This window comes from Crotalus tigris, unplaced genomic scaffold, assembly GCF_016545835.1.
Source record: "Crotalus tigris isolate CLP2741 ecotype Arizona unplaced genomic scaffold, ASM1654583v1 scf7180000019798.211333, whole genome shotgun sequence".
Classification (NCBI taxonomy): Eukaryota; Metazoa; Chordata; class Lepidosauria; order Squamata; family Viperidae; genus Crotalus; species Crotalus tigris.
Window position 1 is genome coordinate 122,957 of NW_024097716.1, and position 25,955 is coordinate 148,911.

General features: G+C 39.7%; 1 pseudogene; it reads left to right on the top strand.

Moving 5' to 3' along the window:
• The window catches only part of LOC120317731, a 167,031-nt pseudogene that overhangs the window by 80,075 nt on the left and 61,001 nt on the right, over positions 1 to 25,955 (top strand).

Sequence of the window (25,955 nt, forward strand, 5' to 3'; positions counted from 1 at the left end):
GGCTGGGGACCCTGGTACTTTTCTGAAGCAATTCTTCCAAAGACCGGTCCTTCTGGCGACCCAAACAGATGGAGGCAATGTGGCTTTGCCTGCCACATGCCCAGCAAATGGCGGAGCAGAAGCGTCCTCCACATCCGAAACAATGAAGGAATGCAGTTGCCTTGTCAGGATGCTCCTTAGGCCTCCTCTCCAGTGCCTGCTGAAGTCTGTCCACCTCCTCTTTTGGAGCCTGTTTGGATTCCTCCTGAGTGACCTCTTGATGGATGGAGACTGCCTCTGGAGTGTTTCTGGTGAGCCGCAAGGCCTTCATAGCACCACCCGCTGCTTCTTCAGCTACAATCTCTCTCAAGACATCTTGGAAAGAGACATCTTCTTTGGTGAAGATCTTCAGCTGCAGCTCACGATTTCTTAGTCCACAAACTAAACGATCCCACAGCCTCTCTTCCAGGTCCTTAAATTTGCATGGCCTAGCTGCTTGTCGGAACGCAGCAATAAAGTCCGCAGCAGACTCACCAGGCCTCTGATCCCTCTGCTCAAATGCGTGTCGCCATGCAATCACTGATAGCTTGGGTTCGAAGTGTTCTCGCAGTATCTTCTTCAATTCAGCATAAGCAATTGATTCCAGTGGTACTGGGGCGACCAGATTCTCAGCTATATCCAAAGTCTCTTGCCCACAGGCACACAGTAAAGTAGCAGCTTTGAGGCTGTCTTCCCTCACTTAGTTTACTCAGAAGCAATTCTCCACTCGAGCCACGTAGGAACTCCAGTGTTCTGGATGTGATGTATCAAATTCCAAGAGACGGTCGATTTTGGAAATTGTTGCTGCCCTGGAGCTTCATCAATGCCTCTAGCTGCAAGGTTTGAGAAGGGTCCTTCTTGCCGAGCTCACCTCCAGCATTCTTGTACTGGCAGGCAGAGTCGCAATCTCTGGACGCCGAACTTCCCAGCACTTCGGGCCTCTCTTTGTGAGTCAGCCCAGCTTTTTCTTTGTTGTTTTCCTTGCAGGATCCCACCTTCGTCACCAATGTTCTGTTTCCAGAGAAGAGGCATGGAGACGAAGAGGAGTAACAAAAACAGTCTTCCTTTATTGCAGTTCACCAACAGAACAGAGAACAAAAATGGTGCAGGCTCTTTTATAGTCCCCTGGCAGGGACAGCGTCAGCCAATCATTCCACGGAATTCTCCTGCCTTGCGCATGCGCACAAGGCTGGAGACACCCTGACTGGTCCTGGGCAACCATGTGGTCTGTCCGAGCCCTTCTGCAGCTTCCTGAGCTTGCTGAGTCATTCAGTAGGCCCAGGATACAACAGACCCATAACTGATGTACTAGGTTTGCCACCAACCATATTGTGAAATTTGCAGATGATACAACAGTAGTGGGCCTTATTCAGGATGTCAAGGTGGAAGCTTACCTCAAGGAGGTTAAGGGGCTGGTGAACTGGTGTAAGGAAAACAGCCTAGCTTTAAATACCGGAAAAACCAAAGAGATCATTGTTAATTTCAGAAAAGGCAGGCAGAACCACACTTCTCTATGCATTAATGATTCACCTGTGGAAATGGTTACCAGCACCAAATTCCTAGGTTTGCAGCTAACAAACAGGCTGACCTGGTCGCTCAACAGTGAGAAACTGGCGAAGTGGGCACAGCAGTGCCTGCATTTTTTGTGTTGCATGAGAAAAGCACATCTTCCTTCCCCTGTCCTTCCCACTTTCTACAGGGGGATGACCAAGAACATCCTGTCATACAGCATCACAGTCTGGTTTGGAAGCATCACTGCTTCAGACAGGAAGGTGGTGCAGACAGTGGTGAGAATGGCCAAAAAGATCATTGGCAGTTCCCTCTCTCCCATCCAGGACATAGCACAGAAGTGTTGCTTGAGCAGGGTCTGTAAGATTATCTGGGACACTATACATCCTCTTCACTGCCTGTTTCCCTTGTTACCTTCTGGGAGGAGGCTTCTTGGAATCCTTAGCAGAACATTCAGATTCAGCCATAGTTTCATTCCATACAGCATTAACCTTGTGAACTCTCAAGCTTCCTCCTTCCGTTATATATTCAAGATGGACAGTATTTAATATTTATTTGCTACATATATGTAGGGGTGTGGGTCTATACATATGTTGTTCATAGTATGTTTAGGTGTGTGTCATGTATGTGTTTCACTTTGAGAGCAGGCAACTAAATTTCATTTTGATGTGTGCTGTTGTGCCCACAGTAAAATAATGACAATAAAGGTTATCTTATCTTATCATTATATGTCTGAAGCCATACACAGACTGGCCAGTTTGAAGACTTTCTACTCTTTAGGTGATCTAGTTGACCAATTCATCTGAGAAAGAAATCAAAATTGCTACACAAACTGGAGTTCTAATCCCATTTGCAATTTAAAGAGAGGCTGGGTGGAAGCTAAGTAAAGAGCTGAGGGACAAGACTGAAGCCTCAAGATTTAAGCTGATATGGAATGTGACATTTCAGGCTGCCTCCCTGATGCAGGTCAAAATATCTAGATGCCTACATACCCTGCATATTTTAAGATGATGTATTGGGGAAGGCACTAGTTCCACACTGTACTCCTCAATCTGTAGTAAAATTGTCTCAGATATGGAAAGCAAATTGAGATTCAGATAGAGACACACAGATACATGCTTAGAAAACAGTTCTTGGGCCATCTTATTGCTGGACAAAGAAGCTGTATAGATTTGGCCTCAGTACTTTCATGATGGGATTTAGAATTTAAATAATAGGATTGGAAAGCCTGAAGATTTGAATCCAGAATACCAACGCAACCCCCCAAAAAAAGAAAGAAAAGAAAAAGAAAAAAACCCAAAAACAACAAACTTGGTTCCGAATGTTCTTATAAGCAATTTAAACAATTTTCCGAGAATAGGCAATTTATTCTGGGAACTAACTTCATATGCATCTGGACTGAGTGGTTTGTAGTTCCTTTAAAAGGCCTTAATGCACAATTTAAAAGTTCTACATTTAATACTTAATAGGGAGGTGTATAGATAGCTTGCATGATTCATTGTTTTAAATTATCTTTCCTCAGAAATAAGTGATTTATTTGAATCCTGTAATATCTTTTATAAATTGTTTTGGAAACCTCAATTGATCCTCTATATTGCATTTTGTTCTTACACAAATTTAGTATTGGTTTGTGTTTATATTATATGATTATTAAATTAGCTTTTATTTTTTTTCTAATCCTAATCTAAGATACTACAGTTAGAGCTAAATTATTTGGAATCAGATTACTCTGATAAATATATTTATATATCTCTGTATTTTGAACTATTTTTATAGCAATGATTCTAGGCAGCAAATAGAAGATTAAAACCCAAAACAGCAACATGATTTACAACAGTAATAGCAAACACCCGTAAGCCATCCAAAATAAAATGAAATATGGCAAAACATGTTTTTTAAAAAGTCAACACACTTTCAACCAATAAGGCAAGAATTACTTCTACTAACAGATTTGCTTAACTTCATGAACCAAGGGTGTGAAGCAATAGCCAGGTCTTTGACATTGTACAAAAGCTCAACCAGTTTGGGTCCTTCTGGATATCTGGGAGGGATGTATGGTTCAACAGGCAGGTGCTGAGACCAAGAATTAACAACTCCTGGGTCCCAAAAGATGATATTACCTAACAGAAGGGTAACCATATTGGTTCTGTGGAGTGAGAGAGATGATTGGAGACATGCTGTCTTTCAAGTAACTTGTTCCTGTGTCTTGTAGATGACTGAAGAGGAGGGATTTCAACATGGGGGATCCAGGTTGGAGTAGATTTGAGGAAGGAAGCATATGATGATCAACCCTTATGATCTATATGTATCATTTCCCAGACAGCCTGACGAGATTATTGTAATATAATGGCATATCTGATTTTTTGCACCTGACAGTAGGTGGTAACTAGCATCTGTAATTACCCCAGGAAGTTAACTTATTACATTGTGGTTTAATTTTTTTTCTTCCAAATGTATCTTACAGAATAGAATAGAATAGAATAGAATAGAATAGAATAGAATAGAATAGAATTCTTTATTGGCCAAGTATTGTTGGACACACAAGGAATTTATCTCAAGTACAAGTACAAGTAATAGTGATAAATCATGATAATAAACAACATAAAATACATTCATCATAAATCATAAAATACAACACTTCATCATAAATCATAAGATGCAACATTTAGTGATAATCATAGAATACTAGCTAAGCAAACAACACAAATCATACTAGGATACTAAATAAAACAATATAAATTGTAAGATACAAGCAACAAAGTTATAGTCATAGAAGATAAGGATAAGGTAATAGGAAAGATGAGGAGAATAATAGTAATACAGCTTACTAAGTAGTTTGATGGTGTTGTAGGAATTAGTTGTTAAGTAGAGTGACAGCGTGGGGAAAAAACTCTCCTTGTGTCTAGTTGTTTTGGCGTGCAATGCCCTATAGTAGAGGTCAGCAACCTTAAACACTCAAAGAGCCACTTGGACCTGTTTCCCACAGAAAAGAAAATAGTGGGAGCCGCAAAACTTGTGTGCACACACGCACGCACCAGAGGGGGGCTTGATTTAAGAGTTTAATTAAAAATAAATAGAGGCTGCTGTGCATGAGTTCTCTCTCTCTCCCTCTCTTTCTCTTCCTCCCACCCTCTCTCTCTCTCTCCCCCTCTCTCCGATCTTCTGCTCACCTGGCCAGCTGGCCTCACGCTACTCTCCAACAAGCTGACACACATTCTTATTGGGCTGGCTCTCTCCTGTCCTTGGTCTGCAAGTCCTCTTCCGCCACTCAGTGTGAGTGTGTGTGTGTGTGTGTGTGTGAAAGAGAGAGAGAAGAGAGAGAGAGAGTGAGAGCGGCTTTCTGCTGCTTCCAGCTTCCTGTGGAGACACAGCAAAGGCAGGAGCCCTGCCCAATAAGGTGGTCAGCTTGTTGGAGAACAGCGTGAGGCAACTGACTCTCTCTCTCTCACACACACACACACACAGAGAGAGAGAGAGAGAAGAGAAGTGAAAGTGCCTCTGTCTCTGTCTCTCTCTCTGCAAATGGCAGAAGAGGACTGGAAGTTGCAGGAGAAGGCTCAAAGAGCCACATGCGGCTCCAGAGCCGCAGGTTGCCGACTAGTGCCCTAAAGCTGTGGTTCTCAATCTTTTTAGACCGGCGACCCCGGTCATGAGCAGGCGGTGCGCATGCGCGCCACCCCCCCGCGTGGCGTGCATGCGTGCCGCCCCCTGCACAGCATGCATGCGCGCCGCCGTCCCCATGCATGGCCCCATGCGTGGCACACATGCTCAATGCCGTCCCCTGCGCCGCCCCCTGCATGGCACGCATGCGGGGCGGTGCCCCCTGCACCGGCTGAGGAAAAAAGTGGCGGATTGCGTTGTTTGGCGACCCCCGTGAAATGGTCGTTTGACCCCAAATGGGGTCGCGACCCACAGGTTGAGAACCGCTGCCCTAAAGGGTCACTCTGAGGGAAGAGGTTGAAACAATTTATGTCCAGGATGTGAGGGGTCTGTAGATATTTTCACAGCCTTCTTTCTGGCTCGTGCAGTATACAGGTCCTCAATGAAAGGCAGGTTGGTAGCAATTGGTTTTTTTTTGGCAGTTTTAACTATTTGTTGAAGTCTGTGGTCTGTCCTGTTTGGTTGCAAATGACAGACTCAATAATTCTTTAGTAAAACTGTATCAGCAGCTTCTTGGGCAGTACTTACTCATGTATTGTAGATTGTTTTTAAGGTTATTATAATATGTTTGTATTACAAGTATGTGTAATTCTTTACCAGGGCTTTTTATTACAATGCACATTGTTACTATATAAACTAATGGGGAATAGATGAGTAAGATGGGTGGAAAATGCAGCAATAAGATCTGCAATGATCCTGTATTTTTATGGCAAATCAAACATAATTTTATTTCATTAAGAAATCTACAATTTCATAATGAAATAGAATATATTTTAATAATTTTAATATCATACCAAGAAGATTGTACTCACACCAAATATTGTACACTGAAATTAATGGACTTATATTAGGCATTTTAATGTTTTACATTAATTCCTGTGAGACTTTAGCAATTATTTAATCTGAGCCCTAAATAAAAATGTGTATGGGAGGGTGTGCTTGTGTGTAAGAAGGAATAATGAATCAAGCCTATATAAGTATGAACATGTAGAGATTATTTAATTCAGTTACCAGTAATCAAATTAACAAGGAGATAATTATGCCAAAGGTGTTTCACATCACACAAATATATTTTTAAAAGAGAATATCTTTAAGACAGTTGAAGTATAAGAAAATTGAAATCAAACTGTCAGAATCATAAGCTATTCTGATCTAGCTGAAAATACCTTTGAATATTTTCTTTGATAGTAACCTACACTAGTAGCCTGATACTAGTCTACACTAGTAGATTTTTTTTAGTTTATTTGTTTTAACATTTCTATTTCAAGCTAAGATAGTATATCACTTTATCTGACATTTTGCATTCCTTTGCCTTAAAGTAAGCTTCATCAACATATTTAGTAAATCTTTGAGCAAAATAGAAGTATATGTGAAATATCCTAATCTGACTGATTCATGTGAATGGGACATAATAATGTTTTTCCTAAATCTAGGTTGTAAATTTCATGAAATGCCTAATTAATTTTTATCATGGCAATCATCAGGACTGAAATATTTTCTTCATACATTTAATAAATCAATCAATTTAAACTCTAGAAAAGAGTGCAGAGTAGAGCAACAAGGACAATTAGGGGACTGAAGGCTAAAACACACCAAGAACGGATGCAGGAATTGGATTTGTCTTGTTTCATTAAAAAGGAGTAGGTATGACATGATAGCTGTGTTCAAATACCCAAGAGCTGCTGCAAAGATCAACCATTCTTCAAAGAACCTGAAGACAGGACAAGATTAATCAACTTAGATTTAAGGAGAGATTTCCTGACAGTTAAAACAGTTAATCAGAGGAACAATTTGCCTCCAGAAGTTGTGGCTGCTCCAACACTGGAAGTTTTTAAGAAGAGATTGGAAAACTATTTGTCTGAAATGTAGGGTTTCCTGCTTGAGCAGGGGGTTGCACTAGATGATTTCCAATGTCTCTTTCTAACTCTGTTATTCTGTTATTAATTCCTTTGTTTTTCAGATATATACCACTGCTTTGAGGAAATAATGAGTAATACAATATATATGGATAGACTTGGTTACAGGCTCCATAGAAACCATCCAACATACTAATCATGCACTAATTACTCAGAATTAGGGACATAGTTTTGTTTTGTTTCATTTAGTCATGTGCAATTCTCAGAACTGCCTGGACAAGTTCTTGCAGTTTTCTTGGTTAGTTTTACAGAAATAGTTTGCCACTGCCTTCTTCCCAGGGCTGAGCGAAAGTGACTAATCTGAGGTAACCCAGATGACTGTGTTCATAAAGTAGGATTAGAACTGATAGTTTCTAGGCTGATGCTTTAAACGCTAGACCTTTGGGTTTTTTTGTTCTCTGTTAAAGCAGACCTGTAGATGGAGTTTGCCTTATTACTAGTCAGGAAAGTGAATTCTCAATAAGTGGATGTTTAACTATTCTCTTTCCTTGTAAGCAAACATGTTTCCAACTGACAGAAATTATTGAATGTATTTTAAATGGATTTAAAGCAGCTTAATTTCTCTGGGTTGCACAGTGATACTTCTGTAAATCTCATTCTTTTCAGTGAATGTTTCTTTTATAATAAATGCAATCAAAAGTTACAACTGATGTTTAAATGTATTGTTGATATTAAAAGTTGTAAATTTTATATACAATTAGAGTATCCAAAAAGGATATGTGACAGAGAACATTCCTACAAGAGCAGCATTTTAATGATACTGAATATGGTTTTATAATTATGCAGAGCCATGCATACAGATAAAAAATTGAATTCTTTTGCTTTTTTATATTCTAAGTCAGTGCTTTTACATTATTTATAATTCTGAAAGCAATTCCTTCAATATTTTTTTTTAAAAACTCCTGATTAAGTATGCAATTTTAACAGCTAGTCTAAAAGTCTTGATTAAATTGTTATCCAGAAGATGCTCCCAACTGATAACAAATAACTTTTGAGAGTTCAAATTTGGATGGTACTTTATAAACCATTCAAATTTAAATTAGTAACTTTAGCTTTTTCTAAAGAAGGAATAAAGTAGGTATATAAATTTGGATTGAATTAAATTTTGCTTAGCAGTGTGTTTTATTATTTTATTTATCAATTTTTATTAATGGAGAACAGGGACATTTTATTTTAATAACTTTTATTTTATTTCATTTTCAAAAGTAAGGTTCTACATTTAGGCAAGAAAAACTAAATGCACAGGTATAGTATAGGTAGTAACTGTGAGAGAAAACTTGGAATATGAGCCAGCAGTGTGCTGTAGCTGCCAAAAAAGCCAACAAAGTGCTAGGCTGCATTAGCAGAGGGATAGAATTAAGATCATGTGAAGTATTAATACCACTTTATAACGTCTTGGTAAGGCCACACTTGAAATACTGCATCCAGTTTTGCTCGCCACGATGTAAAAATGTTGAGACTCTAGAAAGAGTACAGAGAAGAACAACAAAGATGATTAGGGGACTGGAAGCTAAACCATATAAAGAACAGTTGTTAGAATTGGGTATGTCTAGTTTAATGAAGAGAAGGACGGGGGGGGGGACATGATAGCAGTGTTTCAATATCTCAGCGGTTGCCAGAAAGAAGAGGGAGGCAAGCTATTCTCCACAGCATCTGAAAGTAGGACAAGAAGCAATGCATGGAAACTAATCAAGTAGAAAAGCAACCTAGAATTAAGGAGAAATTTTCTGACAGTTATAACAATTAATCAGTGGAATGACTTGTCTCCAGAAGTTATGAATTCTCCAACACTGGGATTTTTAAAGAAGAGATTAGACAACGATTTGTCTGAAATGGTATAGGGTTTCCTGCCTAAGCAGGGAGTTGGACCTCCAAGGTCCCTTCCACCTCTGTTATTCTGTTATTCACCTTTGTTTAGGCTCTGCAATAACCCTATAAAGTGGTTTGGCCTGATGAAGTGTGGTCAGTCCAAAATAATCAATTGAATTTCATTACTTTTGTTTGGTTTTTCTAACACATTCAATATCTCCAAACCATCCCCCCCTTTCTCCTCTATTTTTGACTGGCTCATACATTGAGAATTTTGACAGCATATTATGGGCATTTTTATAGATTGAACCTTAAAATGGGAATAGTTGGTTAACAAAACAGCTGCTTACCAGAAGGCAAAGATGTGCTCCTTATTATGCTTGCAGATTCCCAAAGTTTAAATTACTATCCCAGTTTGGCTCTATTTTCAAAACATACTTTCAAATAGAGCATAGGCCTGTAGTCCAATTTTATTTCTAATATATTCCCCAGGAAAAAATATGTATACAGAATCTTTCAAACTGATGATTATCAATATCAGTTCTTGGGGACATATCTGGGAAGGTTCTGTTGTATTCAAATTATATTTGTGCATATTTGGTATTTTTTGTGAAATGCAACAGACAATATATAATAAACAGAAAAATACAAAAATGATATAAAGGAATTAATATATATATTAAAGTAGTAATAATTATTAATACAGATAATAAAAAGTTATAATATTTTAGTAACAATAAAGTGAACTTAAACTGAAGAAAAGGGAGCAATTTCATAACTATTTTTTTAAAAACTGAATTACATCTAGATCATACCAAAATATGTTGCTCTACCTGCAAGTCATTTTACATTAAATATCAGTGTTTATATAAATATTAAAATGCTCTGATCCGGGGCTATTCAGTCATTTCAGAATCTGAATATTAGCAATAGTACTTATGAGAAGGATTTTCATGTCATGCAAGTGACTTGCATAAACCAGCACTGTTGAGTCCTTCGCGAAATGGCAAGACACGAGAAGCAGTTGTAGTTCTCAGGAAACTTCTTTATTCATGTGTTCAGCTTACAGTTAGAAGATGCCGACAACACCCAAAACTCCTGGCCTCTTATATAGGCCATCCCCGGGTAAATCTGCAACTTTTGGCACTCCAGCACTTGCGCATGCGCACAAGTACTGGTGACAGCCTGTCTGGTCCCGGGCAGCCTGCACCTGCCGGAACCGTTTGCAATGCCCCGAGCCTGCTTGCACAGGCTCAGGACATAACACCCCTTCCCCCAGGCTAAAACCATTCCTTATACCATAATAACACATAACTCATTTCTGTAGTGTAGTGCCATGCTCCCCAATACCAGGTATTCCTGGTCTTCCATCAGCCTCAGTGCTCTACTTTTCTACTAGCTCTGTTTGGCCAAGAGGGTTACAAAATCCTCCAAATACTTAGGAGATTTCCTTGCTCTCTGTGACCTCCTAAGTTCAGGGTGCTTGCCAAGTACCCTCTGATTGAGGGGTGATGTGTGCCTGTCCCCCTTGTTTTGCCTTGGTGATTCCCAAAGACTGTGCTCCAATGCCTGGCCTGCTTGCTTGCCCACCGGGCTCGTCGGGCCAGGGCTTCTTTCACTATGTGACCTGGTTGTCCTGCCTAGCTGTAGGCTCTCTGGCCCTTCTAAGTGACTGTCACTGTTGGGCGTTTCTGTAGAACCTCCTAGGTCCGTCCAAGACCTGTCAGGAGGCTGTCTGTCCCCTGAATCCCATTCTGTGTCCGGGCTTGTGTGGGTTTCAGTACTGTCCCAAAACTCAGTTGTCCCCTGAGTGGAGTCAGAGGTGTTGTAGTCGGGATTTGGTTCCTCGACCACCTCCCTGTGTGTTTGCCCCCTTCTAGGGATAGGGTTGAAGTCAGGCCAACTAGGAGGAGTGTGTGCCAGCTCTCTTGCAGGGAATGGATTGTTGGGATGCTCCCGGGTATTCTCTCTGACTGGAGTACTGAGTGATGCGGGTGAGAAGTGATCATGCCCCCAGGGTGACTCCCTGGCTGGAGTAGGCATTGATGCCTGGGTTCTAGTTGGGCTCCATGACTTCCTGTTGGGAGCAATTGTGGAATCTCGGGATGGGCTGATTGTGGCTTCCCCATTGATAATGGGCATCATTCCATGCCCCTCCCTTTGCCCAAAAGGCTCCCCCTCCCCCCCGGAAAAGACCCAGGAGTCTCAGCGTGAAGGTCCCATCTAGGGCGAAGTTGGTCAATGTGCTGACACAGGATACGACCGTTGTCCAGGGATACCTCGTAGGATAGAGGACCTGTGACCCTGGATATGGATGTGGGGACCCATGTATGACCAGGCCCGTAATTACGAGTCCAAACTGGGGCACCCACAAGAAGTTGCCTAGGTGCCCTGGGGTGTGAGACAGAAGGAGGCAGTCTGTCCGGATGCAACCGGTCAAGCTTGGTAGTCAGTTTGCGCCCCCAACGAAGTTCAGCTGGGCTTCTCCCTGTAGAAGTGGACGGTGTGGTGCAATAAGAAAGGAGGAAGTCAGCCAACCTGTGATGCCAGTCTCCGTAGGTGAGTTTCTTCAAGGCTTCCTTGGTGATGCGCACCATGCGTTCAGCCATACCGTTGGTGGACGGGTGGGATGGTGCAGAGGTGGCATGACGAATCATGTTAGCCTGCAAGAAAACTTGGAATTCGGAGGAAGTGAATTGAGGGCCGTTGTCAGACACAATGACGTCTGGGAGCCCGTGTGCAGCAAAAAATCCCCCTCAGTACCTGAATAGTCTTTGCAGCGGTGGTGGATGAGACAGGTACAACCTCAAGCCATTTCGAATGGCTGTCAACGAGGACCAAGAAGAATTGACCCTGAAAGGGCCCAGCGTAGTCAATGTGCACCCTAGACCATGGAGATTGTGTTTCCTCCCATCTATGCACAGGAGCTTGGGGCATTTCTGGGCGCGAGCATTGACAAAGGTGGCATGCGTACACCTTAGCTTCAATGTCTTTGTCTAGGCCAGGCCACCACAAGTGGCTGCGCGCAAGAGCCTTCATTCGTACAATGCCAGGATGACCCTCGTGGAGGGAACCTAAGACCCTAGTCCTCATTGAGGAGGGAATGACAACTCTGCTTCCCCAAAGCAGACAACCCTGAGAGGTGGACAACTCGTTCCTTTTAGACAAGAAACTCTGAAACTCAGGACTAGGACAGTGCTCAGGCCATCCAGACAAAACCCAAGAAAGGACACGTGAAAGTGTGTGATCTGTGCCCGATTCAGCGGCTACATCCCTGGCATTCAGGGGAGACTCGGGCAAGGCTTGGATAGAGAGAATATTGATAGCTGGCACAGGGTCAGCTTCTATTACCGGCAGGAGTAATCTACTGAGGCCATCAGCATGGCCCATTTCCTTCCCAGGCTTGTGAAGTAGGGAAAAATCATATGCAGACAAAAAGATAGACCACCTGAGCATCCTGGGGGAGATGATTTGAGGGGTTTGTTTACGTGTGGTAAACAGTCCCAGCAAAGGCTTATGGTCAGTGAAGACCGTGAAATGCCTACCATATAAAAAATCATGGAATTTTTTAATTCCAGCAACAACAGCTAAGGCCTCCCTGTCTATCTGAGCATAGTTGCGCTCAGCTGAAAACAATGTCCTGGAGTAATATGCAACAGGAACCTGAGTTCCATCAGACCTGAGGTGGCTCAGTATAGCTCCTACCCCATAAGGGGAAGCATCACAAGCGATGCACACAGGAAGGGACTCATTGAAGTGTGCAAGTACACTGTTAGAAGTGAGCAAGGCCTTGACCTCATTGAAACTTGCCTCATGTGTTTGTGACCACTGCCACACTGCCTGTTTATCTAATAGCCTATGAAGAGGCTCAGCTACACTAGCCTTATGTGGGAGAAAGGAATTGTAGAAATTCAGAAGGCCCAGGAAAGCCTGTAGTTCGGCCTTAGACTTTGGCCTAGGGGCTTGTATAATGGCTTTTAGTTTGGATTCAGCAGGGTGAATCCCAGCAGCATCAATTTTGAACCCCAGAATCTCTGTGGAAGGCACCCCGATTTTACATTTGTCCTTCTTGAGTTTGAGTCCCGTTTTCCTGAACCTTAACAGGACAGCCCTTAGCCTTTCAGCTAGAATGTGTGTGGAGTCTCCTGCAATTAAGACATCATCAAAATAGGGGCAAACCCCTGGTATACCCCGTAGTGTGTTTTCCATTACGCTTTGGAAAATCCCAGGAGCGACATTTACTCCAAATTGAAGTCTCTTTACCTTGAAAGCCCCTCTGTGGGTCACAATAGTCTGAGCTATAGCAGCAGCATCATCTACAGGCAGCTGTTGATATGCTTGAGCTAGGTCAAGCTTTGCAAAAACACGCTCCCCCCCCTTGAGGGAGGCCAGAATATGACTGATCACAGGAACAGGATAGGCATGTTGCTGCAATGCCTTATTCAGAGTGCATTTGTAATCAGCACAGATGCGAATGTCCCCATTTGCCTTGAGAGGCGTGACAATGGGGGTTTCCCAGGGACTGGAGTCAACAGGTTCCAGAATTCCTTGTTGGATCAGTTTATCCAACTCAGTGTCAATTTTAGTCTTTAAAGCAAAAGGGACCCTTCTTGCTTTAATTCTAATGGGAGTGACAGTGGGGTCTAGCTTTAAGGACACAGGGGGTCCTTTGAATGTGCCCAGCTGGGGGCTGAAAACATCTGCAAATTCTTTGCAGACTTCCTGTAGGTCGAGTGTTTGTAGGCTGTTGAGCCCTGTGATGTGTATTCCCAAGGCCTCAAACCAATCGAGTCCTATGAGACTCGTTCGTTCACCCCCTACTACTAATAGGTCTAGTGGACCTTCAAAATCCTTATACTGTACGTTAAGGGTGGCCTCCCCCTTAACACACACTCTGGAGTTTTGAAAGTCTGTTAACACAATGTCAGAAGGCCTCAGCTTGGCCTGAGTTCCACTACCGGAACAAATCTTCCTAAACGTTTGCATGGAAATGATTGAAAGGGCAGACCCCGTATCCAGTTCCATAGCTAATGGAACCCCTTGTAGCTTCACCTTAACTGACAGCTTTTTCTTAATTGGCTTGTGTGTGCCTGTCCTATAGATGCTTCTTCGCGAAGCGCAAAACCCCACCCTATTCTGGCTGGGGACCCTGGTACCTTTCAGGCGCAATTCTTCCTGAGGTTGTACCTTCAGACGGCCCAGGCACACAGCTGCAATGTGTCCTTGTTTTCCGCACGTCCTGCAGATAGCGGAGCGGAACTTGCAGTCGGTTCTCCTGTGGCGACCTCCACAGCCGATGCACTTGGGGAGAGCTGAAGAGCTTCCTTTTTGTTTCTCTTCCTTTGTGGGGTGAAGACGGTCGACTTCCTCATCCGGATCCTCCTCAGAGTTTCTTTGGACTTCTTCCTGGTGCACGGATGCAGCAGCTGGACTGTTCCTGATCGGCCGCATGTTCTTGATGGCACCGCCCGCTGCTTCCTCTGCGGTGACCTCTCTCAAGGCATCTTGGAAAGACAAGTCCTCCTTAGCAAAAAGTCTCTGTTGTAACTCACGATGCCTTAGCCCGCATACGAACCTGTCCCTCAGTCGTTCTTCGAGGTCCTTGAACTTGCAATGTTTGGCGGCTTTCCTTAATGCGGCGATGTACTCCTTGGCCGATTCTCCGGGTCGTTGATCCCTCTGCTCGAAGGTGTGGCGCCACGCGATGACGGACATCTTAGGCTGGAAGTGCTCCTTCAGTAGCTTTTTTAGATCTGCGTAGCTGACCGATTCTAAAGGAACAGGTGCTGCAAGGTTCTCAGCGATTTCGAATGCGTCTTGACCGCAAACGCACAGCAGGGTGGCAGCCTTCAAACTTTCTTCCCTCACTTGGTTCACTTTGAGGTAGTTTTCCACCCTGGCTGCATAGGACTCCCACCTCTCTGGATGTGAGACGTTGAATTCCGAAAGCCTTCCAATCTTTGCCATTTTTGTATCAGGAAGGGTCTATCAGCCAGCCTACCCCTGAATGCACACTGGATTGGCGGGTAGCTGCCGAGTCAACGCCGTTCCTGCCGCTCAGGACTCACTCGGGTAAGCTAACACCTTTTTGTTGATGTAAGGCAATCCCACCTTCGTCGCCCTGTTGAGTCCTTCACGAAATGGCAAGACAGGAGAAGCAGTTGTAGTTCTCAGGAAACTTCTTTATTCATGTGTTCAGCTTACAGTTAGAAGATGCCGACAACACCCAAAACTCCTGGCCTTTTATATAGGCCATCCCCGGGTAAATCTGCAACTTTTGGTGCGCCAGCACTTGCGCATGCGCACAAGTACTGGCGACAGCCTGTCTGGTCCCGGGCAGCCTGCACCTGCCGGAACCGTTTGCAATGCCCTGAGCCTGCTTGCACAGGCTCAGGACATAACAAGCACTATGTCACAACTTCCAAAACATCCACTGCAGTTTTGGGTTGTATCAATAGAAGTACACGGTTAAGATCATGAAAGATGATAGTATCAGTCTACATTGCAGTGGTCAGGTTGAATCTGGGATGTTGCATTCAATTGTTGTTGACATAAAACAAAAGAAAATGGAGAAATCTGGAAAAAATGCAGAAAAGGGCAACATAGGAGGCTAAGTTCTATGAAGAGTGGTTAAATGTTTAGCTAAAAGGAAAGTAGATTAAGGAAACATGAATTTTCCAATACTTGTCATAAGGTATAAAGTGTGTATTTATTCTACGTAGCATCAATGGGTTAGCCATGATCCAATGGGGGTTTCCAAAAAATATTCATATTTTTGAATTTTTTTTGAAATGTAAAATTTCCTGACTGTGAGAGTTATTACATAGTGGAGAAGCTGCCTCCTGAAACCACAAGTCCTTTTTCAAGAAAGGAATGGAGAGCCATTTTTCTTAGGACAAGGTGAGAATTTTTGGGATAAGGATAATCAAAAAAACAAAACAAAAATCTTGGGGGTGCTTTAGAAAAACATTAGCAGATAATGAGAGATCAGTCTGTAAAATGTTTTTCAAAGTAGTCAAAAGTATACAGAAAAGAGAGGACAATTATAACCTCAAAGAGATAATCAATGGCAAGAACAGAAAGCCACTAGTAGAACCATCAGAAGTCATAGAAAAGTGGAGAGAACATTTCAAAGAAAATATCATGAAGAAACCACACAAGACTACAATACAGCAGCACTAAAACCAGAAATACTAATTAAAAAAATAGCATGAATTTTAATGGGTCACCTAAATATAAAGCACAGAGAATAGATGGAATGCCAACAGAAATAATCCAAGCAGCTGGGGAAAGTAACATCAGATTTGTACATAGAATTTTTAATGCAGCGTGGACACAAATAACTTCACTTATTGATTGGAAACAAGCAATAATAATACCACTATGGAAAAATAAAGGAAGAAAATGAGAATGTACACAATATTGGGGCATCTAATTCTTGAACCATGTAGCGAAAATGTACACCAAGATAACAGAAATGAGATTAATATCAATTATAGAACCACAACTAGCAGAAGAGCAGATGGGTTTTAAAAAAAATAGAAACTGCAATGTTTGTGTTTTTAATAACTAATAGAAAAGAATATGGAATACAATAAGAATCTTTTTGTTATATTTATAGACCAAGAGAAAGCATTTGATAGAGCTGATGGTAAATTGCTATGGCAAATACTGACCCAATATGGGTAAGTGAACTTCTAATTAGTGTATGCAAAAGCTCATTGCAAAAGTGTAGTTAGAACAAATCAAGGAACATCAAAACCTTCATAATAAAATCCGGAGTAAATGAGAGATGTGTATTATCACCACTATTGTTTATCACCTACATTTAAGAATACCTTAAACATAATAAAGGAGGGAATAAACATAAAACAAGTTTCAGAATTCAAATATCTGGGAACAACATTCACCATGGTAAAATTTACTTCTCTGCTGGGAAGGGAAGGCAGAAACAGGGAAGAAGGAGGGAAGAGAGGAAGGAACGGAAGAAAGAAAAAGAAAGAGAAAAAGGAAAGTAATAGGAAGGGAAGGAGATTGGGAAGGAAATAAGAAAGAAGAGAGAAACAGGAAATGAGGGAGGGAAGGAGGGAGGGAGGGAGGGAGGGAAGGAAGGAAGGAAGGAAGGAAGGAAGGAAGGAAGGAAGGAAGGAAGGAAGGAAAGAAGATTTCTGACATTTCCTGCCGGCTTCCCAAAAAAGAAACTCCATGGAGAAGCTGGCAAGATTGGAAGTTGTTCCTGCTCCTACTGTTTTTTGTCTATTTGTGATCATTCAGTTTCTCTGTTTAGGCAAGGAAATATCTCTGAAACTATGACCCAATGGGTCATGGATTTTCTAGTGGTATCTAGTAATATCTAATATTGACATATTATATTAGTAAATACAAATAAACATAATAAATCCTACATTTATTTCTTACTGAAATCTGGAACATAGTAGAGGTATTATGGAAAATAAACAATGGGGCTGACTAAAGGAAAAGCTTTTTGCTCTTTATTTCAAATTCTTTAAATTCTTAGACTTAACAAACACTTTTTCATTTATTTAAGAATGGAGGTAAACTAATTTAATGGGTTTTCAAATGTGTCATTCCAAAGATCTCCAATAGCAGTATGTTAGTTAAATAGGCAATTTCCAAAATTGATTAGAAATTGAGGTTAGCAAAGCCTCTTTTAAAAGGCTCCATAGGATGCATCGATCCATTCATCTTCCAGTACTCACACCTGTGAGGGTCCACTGTCCTATGGTCTCTTCACGAGAAGCAGCCATATAGAGCATACGTCAGTAAGTTCTCATCCTCTCCTTGTCCAGAGAGAATCCTAAGAAACAGTCCACTTCAGTCTTTGCCAAGGTTTTTGTCTCAGCTCGTTGGAGATGTGCTTAGTTCACCATGCCTCTCTCGGAAGTCCTGGAAAGAGAACTATTTAGATTAAGAACATTGTGTGTTGGCATCTTCTCCTTGAATGGGTATTTACAATAGTTCTAATTTTATTATTGCTACATGTTGTTACATTTATTGAGTTATTGTAATGTGTTCTGATTTTGATACTGTACTATGCAGTATCAATGGACCCTATGAAACCTAGCAATATGAAAATATAGTAAATAAAAATAAGATCTCTTTATAAAAGTATAGATACATATTAATGATATATTTATACATACAAGGGTGAGTATGCATGAATTAAGTTTCACATAGTTCAGAAAATCCAACCTGATAGATGAATATTAATGTAAATAATAATAATAATAATAATAATAGTAATAATAATAATAGTAATAATAAAGTTGGAAGGGACCTTGGAGGTTATCTAGTCCAATCCCCTGCTCAGGCAGGAAACCCTATACCATTTCAGACAAATGGCTGTCCAGCCTCTTCTTAAAAACTTCCAGTGTTGGAGCATTTATCACTTCTGGAGGCAGGTTGTTCCACTGGTTAATTGTTCTAACTGTTAGGAAGTTTCTCCTTAATTCTAGGTTGCTTCTCTCCTTGATTAGTTTCCATCCATTGCTTCTTGTCCTGCCTTCAGGCGCCTTGGAAAATAGCTTGACTCCCTCTTCTTTGTGACAGCCCCTGAGATATTGGAATAGTGCAATCATGTCCCCCCTCGTCCTTCTATTCATTAAACTAGACATACCCATATATTGACATACTAATATTATTGACTTGTTCATATTACTTTTTTTAATACCAGTCCAATAGTTCTAAAAACCTATAATATTTTTCTTCTTGACTACCTGCTTTGTATAGAACTAGATTGAAAAGTTGGGGTATCTTCATAGCCACCAATTGAAATTGCAACACCACAACTGTTTGGAATATAAAACTGCATTTTAATGTCATGATGAACCAGGAAGAGTGGTTCTCAGGAGGAGGAGTTTTCTCAGCTTCAAAAATATGCAGAATGTAAGTACATTTATATTTCTATAATTTCATAATGAATTATCAAACTTTATCTATTACAAAAAGTAATAGAAAAGAAGTCTAAAGGCTACATTTAATTTAAATCTACATGCTATATTCTCTTTTCAAAACAGAAAAATCAAGGCATTTAAAATAATGAAGTAATTATGAATAATACACAATAAAAGTAGTAAATAATTAAGAAACATTGAATTGAATATATGATTAGACCAGGGGTGTCAAACTCACAACATCACGTGATGTGTCACGACGTATCACAACTTTTTTCCCATTGCTAGCAATGAGGTGTGCGTGGTTTTGCCATGATGCATCTACCCCATGGGCCAGTAGTTTGACACCCCTCGATTAGACGCACAAGGGATTTGTCTCTGGTGCAGAAGCTCTCAGTGTACATGTAAAGTAACAGAATAATGATCATCATCATCATCATCATCATCATCATCATCATCATCATCCCAATAAAAGGGGGGGGGAGTAAAGAAGATAATAAGAAGGCTAAATAATACTACAGCCATAAAAAATTTTCACTGAACGATACATAAATTTGTTTTTTTCTCTAATTTAATAATTCTTTCGTAGCTTCTCAAACCTTACAATATTATATCTTTACCTATATGTGTAAAAATTACAATATACAAATATGAACAAGTGAAAGTTACAACAATTGTTATAAAAATCTATATTTCTCTGCTAGGTATTGTTTTCTTGCCAGTATGATGTTTTGTAGACAAATACAATATTTTTATTGTTGGGGTAATAATCTATGACTGACGCATACAATTTCTTTCTCATACTGCTGTTATATTGGGGGTCCCCCAACCCCAGATCCCCAACCCCTGGACTGGGGTATTGGTCCATATCCTGTTACAAACTGGGCCATGTAAGTGGTGGTTGAGTGAGTGAAGCTTCATCTGCACATGTGCAGGATCTAGGTTGTATTGGAAACCATCCCCCCCCAACCATGTAAAAATTGTTTTCCATGGTGCCAGAAATGTTGGAGAGTGCTATTGTATTGCATGGTAGAAAATCTTGGGAACATTAATCTGATTTTCCATGGGAGTTTAGATGTGCTTTTATATACTCCATTTTACTCAGATACAATAATTGGCAGATTTGTGTCAGGGATAGTGGGCAAAATTTTGAAGAATTAGTCCTAGTGTTTTGTAATATCTACTAAGCATTTTGCAAAGCTGCTCCAAATTCATTCTAATGAAATAAAAACAACTCATTACTCAAAAATCATGTTTTATATTTGTGAATGTTTCCCTGATAAAAGAAATATGAATTTCTTCACACTCTACTTCTACTTTAATTAAAATAAAAATCTTTGAATTGGCATATATATTATAGGAAGGATTTATTAGAAAAGGTGATGAAAGCCAAGTGTGTGTTTTTAAAAGTGCTTTTCCCTCTTCAAACAGAGTTGAGTAATGCTTTGTTTGTGTGTAGATGTTGAATTAATTGCATATGTAGAATTCAACATCTTAGATATTAAAAACATTCCCAGATTTAACTTCATGCCCTTTCAAAATCCAACTAGTTGAGAAAGAAGAGAGTTTTAATAGGGTAATTTTGGAACAGAGTGTCTTACATTTTGTTAGTATTTATTTATTAAGTAAATTGCAATTAAAAATTAAAAATTGCTATATTCCAATAGCCTAGTTAATATAATTAATGAGATTTCTGACAGGCTTTATTACAATTGGGATGAAGTAGACAATGTTCTGGTGAAAATAGTATATTGAATTATTTGTCACAGAGCCAAAACATAAATGCTATTTGTTTAGGAAAGTACTTTACTTTCAAAAAGTAAAAGACTTCCAATACTATTTTTACAGATTCAACAAAGAAAATTAAGGATGTTTTAGAAGAATTCCATGGCAATGGTGTGCTAGCAAAATATAATCCTGAAGGGGTAATTTTTGTTTCTTATCTAATTTCTTACATTATACTTGTTGCTAGAAATTCACTCCATTATTTTTGTGCCCTTTGCAATCATTATATACATAACTAGAACATATTAATACTTCTCTGCAGATGGTTTTAACCTTGATCCATTTCAATCAAACATCTACACAGTGCTCCAGAATTACTGAGTGTTCATTTTTATTCAAAAATGAATAAAAGCAAATATAAATTTTTAGTAGGACATTTATTTCAGCTGACTGCTCATGCTGCATTAATACCCCAATGCAGTAATGTGTAAGCAGCAATCTGTAGATAATGTGTAAATGGCAATCTGTAAATAAAATGCCCCATTGATAAGTTTATTAATTCTTGGTCCAATTAAATATTATTGTTAAAATGTTAAGAATATTATTGACATATCTGAGAGATGCCTTTCGCTAAGGACATTTACCCATCCTACCAGGGTGACCAATGAGCATGTTCCTTGTTCCTTTTCCTAAATATTATCATCTAATACAGGGGTGTCAAACTCCCAGCCCGTGGGCCGGATGCATCATGCTGAAACTGCACCCACCCCATTGCTGGCAATGAAAAAAAGTCACAATATATCGTGACACGTCATGTGACATTGCGAGTTTGACACCCCTGATCTAATAAAAACTAGGAGGTGTACCTTTTACTTTGATTAAAATAAAATTCCCTGCCCTATGAAACAGTTGTTCCCTAAAGTTTAGCAGCCTGCTACGCTCTTAGCCTTCCATTAAGCTTAGAAGACCTGGCTCCCCAGTGCTGGAATAAGATTGGAAAATTGTGTGTTAGAAGATTGACTTGGTACCAGAACTTTGTTGTTTTTAATTCTTCAATCTGTTTAGTTTTGTAATGTTAATATAATTTTATATGTTGTTATAACTTTTGATTGGAAGCCACCCAGAGTTAGTTGTAAGATGATGGGTGGCTATATAAATGTTGAAAATAAAATAAAAATAATAAACAAAATTAAATATCTTTGGTGCACGGCCATTCTATGGAAGAAAATTTAACTGCCTAATAGAACTTTATCCAAGACTGATCAAACTGGAATTAAATAAAGATGTTAAATTATATGGTATCTAAATTGAGCATCTAAACTGATCTTTTTCGTTGCTACAGTTATTTGCTAAAACCAATTCTTTGCAATTTCAATAACATTGGAAACTTTTTGATTGCAAGATTTCTTTCTAATCTAGTTAGTAATGAAATCAAAATTTCAGCAAAAAAGGATGGTTGTCTGAGAAAATTTTCCAACTGTAGAAATTTATACAAAAATATTTCCTTTCTTTTCTTGCACTCCAGAAGCAAGATATTCTTAAACAAGTAAGCATATCTGGTATATATGTTAGCTGATATACTTGATTAATGCTATTAATTTCTGTAGATTTATTTTATATGTTCTTTTTTCATACTTGGATATTGATGACTAATAACCCTTATACAATATAATGTCACCTTTTTGTTGTTGCATGACATCTGTAGTTATAATGAAAGTTAACAATAAAGAAAGATAGTGAAGATAAAGAAAAAATAAAGTAGATTTGATACTTACTGCAGGTTTTTTTTGTTACAAAATATATCATATGAAGGAAGCATATGATTAATATTCAAAGATGTACAAGTAGTGTACAGGATAAAGTAGTGTGTTTTGGTTGTGCCTGTGGGATTGACAAATATTCTCTGTACCTCTGTATGTTGATAAATTGAGCAATCCCTGCCATATTCAGGGATATGGCTGAAAACAATGCTGAAAAATGAAGGAGAAGCAATCTTGTGTGCAGGAGACATTAATAATTGGAGTGGCATAAAAAGTATTAAGTAAAGAGCAAAAGAAAACAAACAGTTTTGTAGTGGAGATGATCAGCAGCCTAAAGGAGCAATAATGACATAGAATATAGAAATGACAAATGCTGAAACTATATATGGGAAAGAAAGTGGAGCCAATTCAGTCTGAGAGAAACATATGCAAACCAGTTAAAAAACAACAACAAACAAACCAGAAGGGGAGGGGGATTTGAAACTGAGCAAAAGGGAGGATAATATATCTTATTTGGGTAATCACAGTTTATTTAATTTATAGCTCAACCTTTATTATTTATATAAATATTTATATAAACAAGGCATGAATATACCTGTACTTTTTTCTCCTATTTCCCCCACAAGAATAACCTTGTCAGGTAAGTTGAAATGAGAGAGGGTGACTGGCCCAAAATCACTCAGCCGGTTTTTAATGGCTAATGGAAGACTAGAGCTCACAGTGTCTTGCCTGATGCCCTAAGCCAGTGGTTCTCAACCTGTGGGTCTGGACCCCATTTGGGGTCGAATGACCACTTCACGGGGGTCACCAAACAACACAGTCTGCCATTTTTTCCCCCTTTTCCTTAACTGTGCTACTTTCAAAAGCCAATAGGAATTGTCCAGGCTGTCTCTGCCCTGCTGAGCCCGCCAAAAGTCCCATTCTGCAAACGGTGCTGCACCAGTTGAGTAGTCCTCGACTTACGACTGGTTGGGGTCGTGGCATTAAAAAGGTTGAGAACCACTGCCCTAAGCACTAGAGAAACTGGTATATCCCATCCTTGTTACAATGAGTTAAGCCCAGATTACAGAATGAAAAGCAAACAGCTTCTGAGACTTCCGGTGGATTTGCGCTGGCGATGGCGGATACTTTGTATCCGTCCTCCTGAGAAAGTGTTAGAACCGCCGAGAACAGCAGGCATCAGCTGTTCTGCGGTTCAAAACCTCCTTCCCGGGCAAAGGGAGGGAGGGGAGTATCATCTGAATAGTGGTAGAGCCTCTGAAATTCCCCAAAGAATTTTTGGGGGGGGAGAAAAGAGTGCTCCCACGGAGTTCAGATTGTCTCCGTTTCTCAGCTGTCTTTGTCGTTAGGGACAAAGCAAGACGCCACTCCCACCTCCACTGTTAAAGTGATCTGGTGAGTTATCTTAAAAGCGGACAGAGCTGAATAGAGGATTTTACTTTTATTTATTTTTTTGGACTTTAAGTTTAAAGATTGATTTTTATTCCCTTTTTTTTCTTTTTTACTGAGAGGGAAAGTAAAATGGCGATCAGCAGGTTTTTTTCTTTTTAAGTGATTGGAACGGAACGGAACGGATTTGAATGATTTTTTGAAGATGGATTTTTTTTTTGGGTTTTAGGAGGAGTATTTTCCCTCTCTGTTTAACTTTTTTTGTTACTTTTTTAAGGGATTTTCTTTTGTATTTTTCTGTATTTTTTTCAAGAAGGAGGAAAGAAGAAATAAATCTTTGAAGATGGCTTCAAAGCGTCAAGTGACTTCTACAGTACCCAAGGTGGCCTCTTCTCCTGCGATATTACCAGCACAACAACCTAAAGCTACACCACCATCTTCTCCTCCTCTGCAACCAATAACAGTAAAAGATATGCAAGATATAATGGGAAATGCTATATCTCAAATTAGAGGGGAAGTGAAAGAGCTTTTAGTGGAGAATAATAGTATTTTGAGGCAAGATATAGTTTTGGCTTTAAAAGGACTTGCTTCTGTGGTTGAAAAATTGGACTCTTGAGTTGAAGAAGTTGCAGACAAAGTGGAGGTGTTGGGGGAAAAATTTGAAGGAATGAAAAAAAAGGTGGAAATTTCTCAAGATGAAATTGTTATGTCTCAATATAGAGAGATGGAATTTCCTTTAAGAATCAGAGGCTTGAGAGAGGACATGCAACAGGACCTGAGAGAGATGGTAGTAAATGACTTTGCTGTGATTTTGGGCAGAGAAAAAGAGGAAATATCTAGAGAAGTTGAAAAAATATTTAGAGTTAACTCCTGGGTTGCAAAGCAAATAAATCTGCCAAGAGATGTGGTAATTTACTTTGGGAAAAGATCTCTGCGCAATGAAATCATACAAGCTTTTTACAATAAGAGGTTTCAGATTGCTGCACAAGATGTTATAATTTTAAAGGAGATCCCATCTAAAATTTTAAGAAGAAGAAAAGAGTTTGCTTTTTTAGCAGACGAACTTAAAAAAAGGCTGATGCCATTCAGATGGGATATTCCGATTGGAATTGTGGTGAGCCATGCGGGGACACGCTATAGACTTAATACTGTTTCTAAAGCAAAGGAGTTTTATATTTCGGTCCTGGGAGCACGCTCATCACCACCTACAATGTTTAAAGTCTTGGATGGGAAGGAGGTTGAACAGCAGTCTGAAGAAGCTGTATTGATGAAAGCTGGAAAATCACAGGCTGAGTGGTTTCAACAAGCTGAGATGAAAGAGCAAAGAATGACTTGGGCAGCGCATAGACGTAAGGAAAAGGAACAACAGAAGAAAGATGTTAAAGTTCCACAAGAATTTGTTTCTGAGCCTGTGGGAGGAGCAAGACCTAAGAGATCTTTGGTACAATCTTTAATGGCAGATCTTCAAGCAGTCTTCTCCAGGCTTTTGGATGAGGGAGATGGTAAAGCTCCTGACATGGAATGCTAATGGCCTTAAATCCCCTCAGAAGAGAAAGAAAATATTTCACTATTTAAAGCAACATAATAATGACATTATTTGTTTGCAGGAAACGCATATTATCTCTAAGGATCAAAAATATTTAGTTAATGCTCGATTGGGATCTCACTTTGTATCTTTTGCCCTTGGGAAAAAAGGGGGTGTAGTTATTTATGTTAAGCAAAATTTAACAGCTTGTTTAGTAGATTCTGATCCTCAAGGAAGATATGTTATGATTGAAGTGGGATTGTATGGTAAGAAAATACTTATAGTAGGTTTGTACGCACCAAATCAACAACAGGAACAATTTTATAGGTTGCTACATCAAAAATTGATTTTACTGGATTATAGATCTGTTATATTAATGGGAGATTGGAATGGAGTTTTAGATACATATAGAGATAAAAAAGGACTTTCTACTTTTAAACAGGCCAAATTACCTAAGGCCTTTTTTGATTTGAAAGAGGACTGGGAGTTGCGAGACTATTGGCGAGAACATAATTTGGAAGAGAGAGATTTCACCTTTTTTTCGGACAGACATCAATCTTTTTCAAGAATTGACTTTTTTCTGATCACAACGGATTTATATTTTAGGGTAAAGAATGTAAAGATATTTCCAAGGACATTGACAGATCATAGTCCAGTGTGGATGGAATTGGATACTGAAAAAGAGGAGAGGAGATCTTGGAGGTTGAATGAAAATTTGTTTAGACAAGAA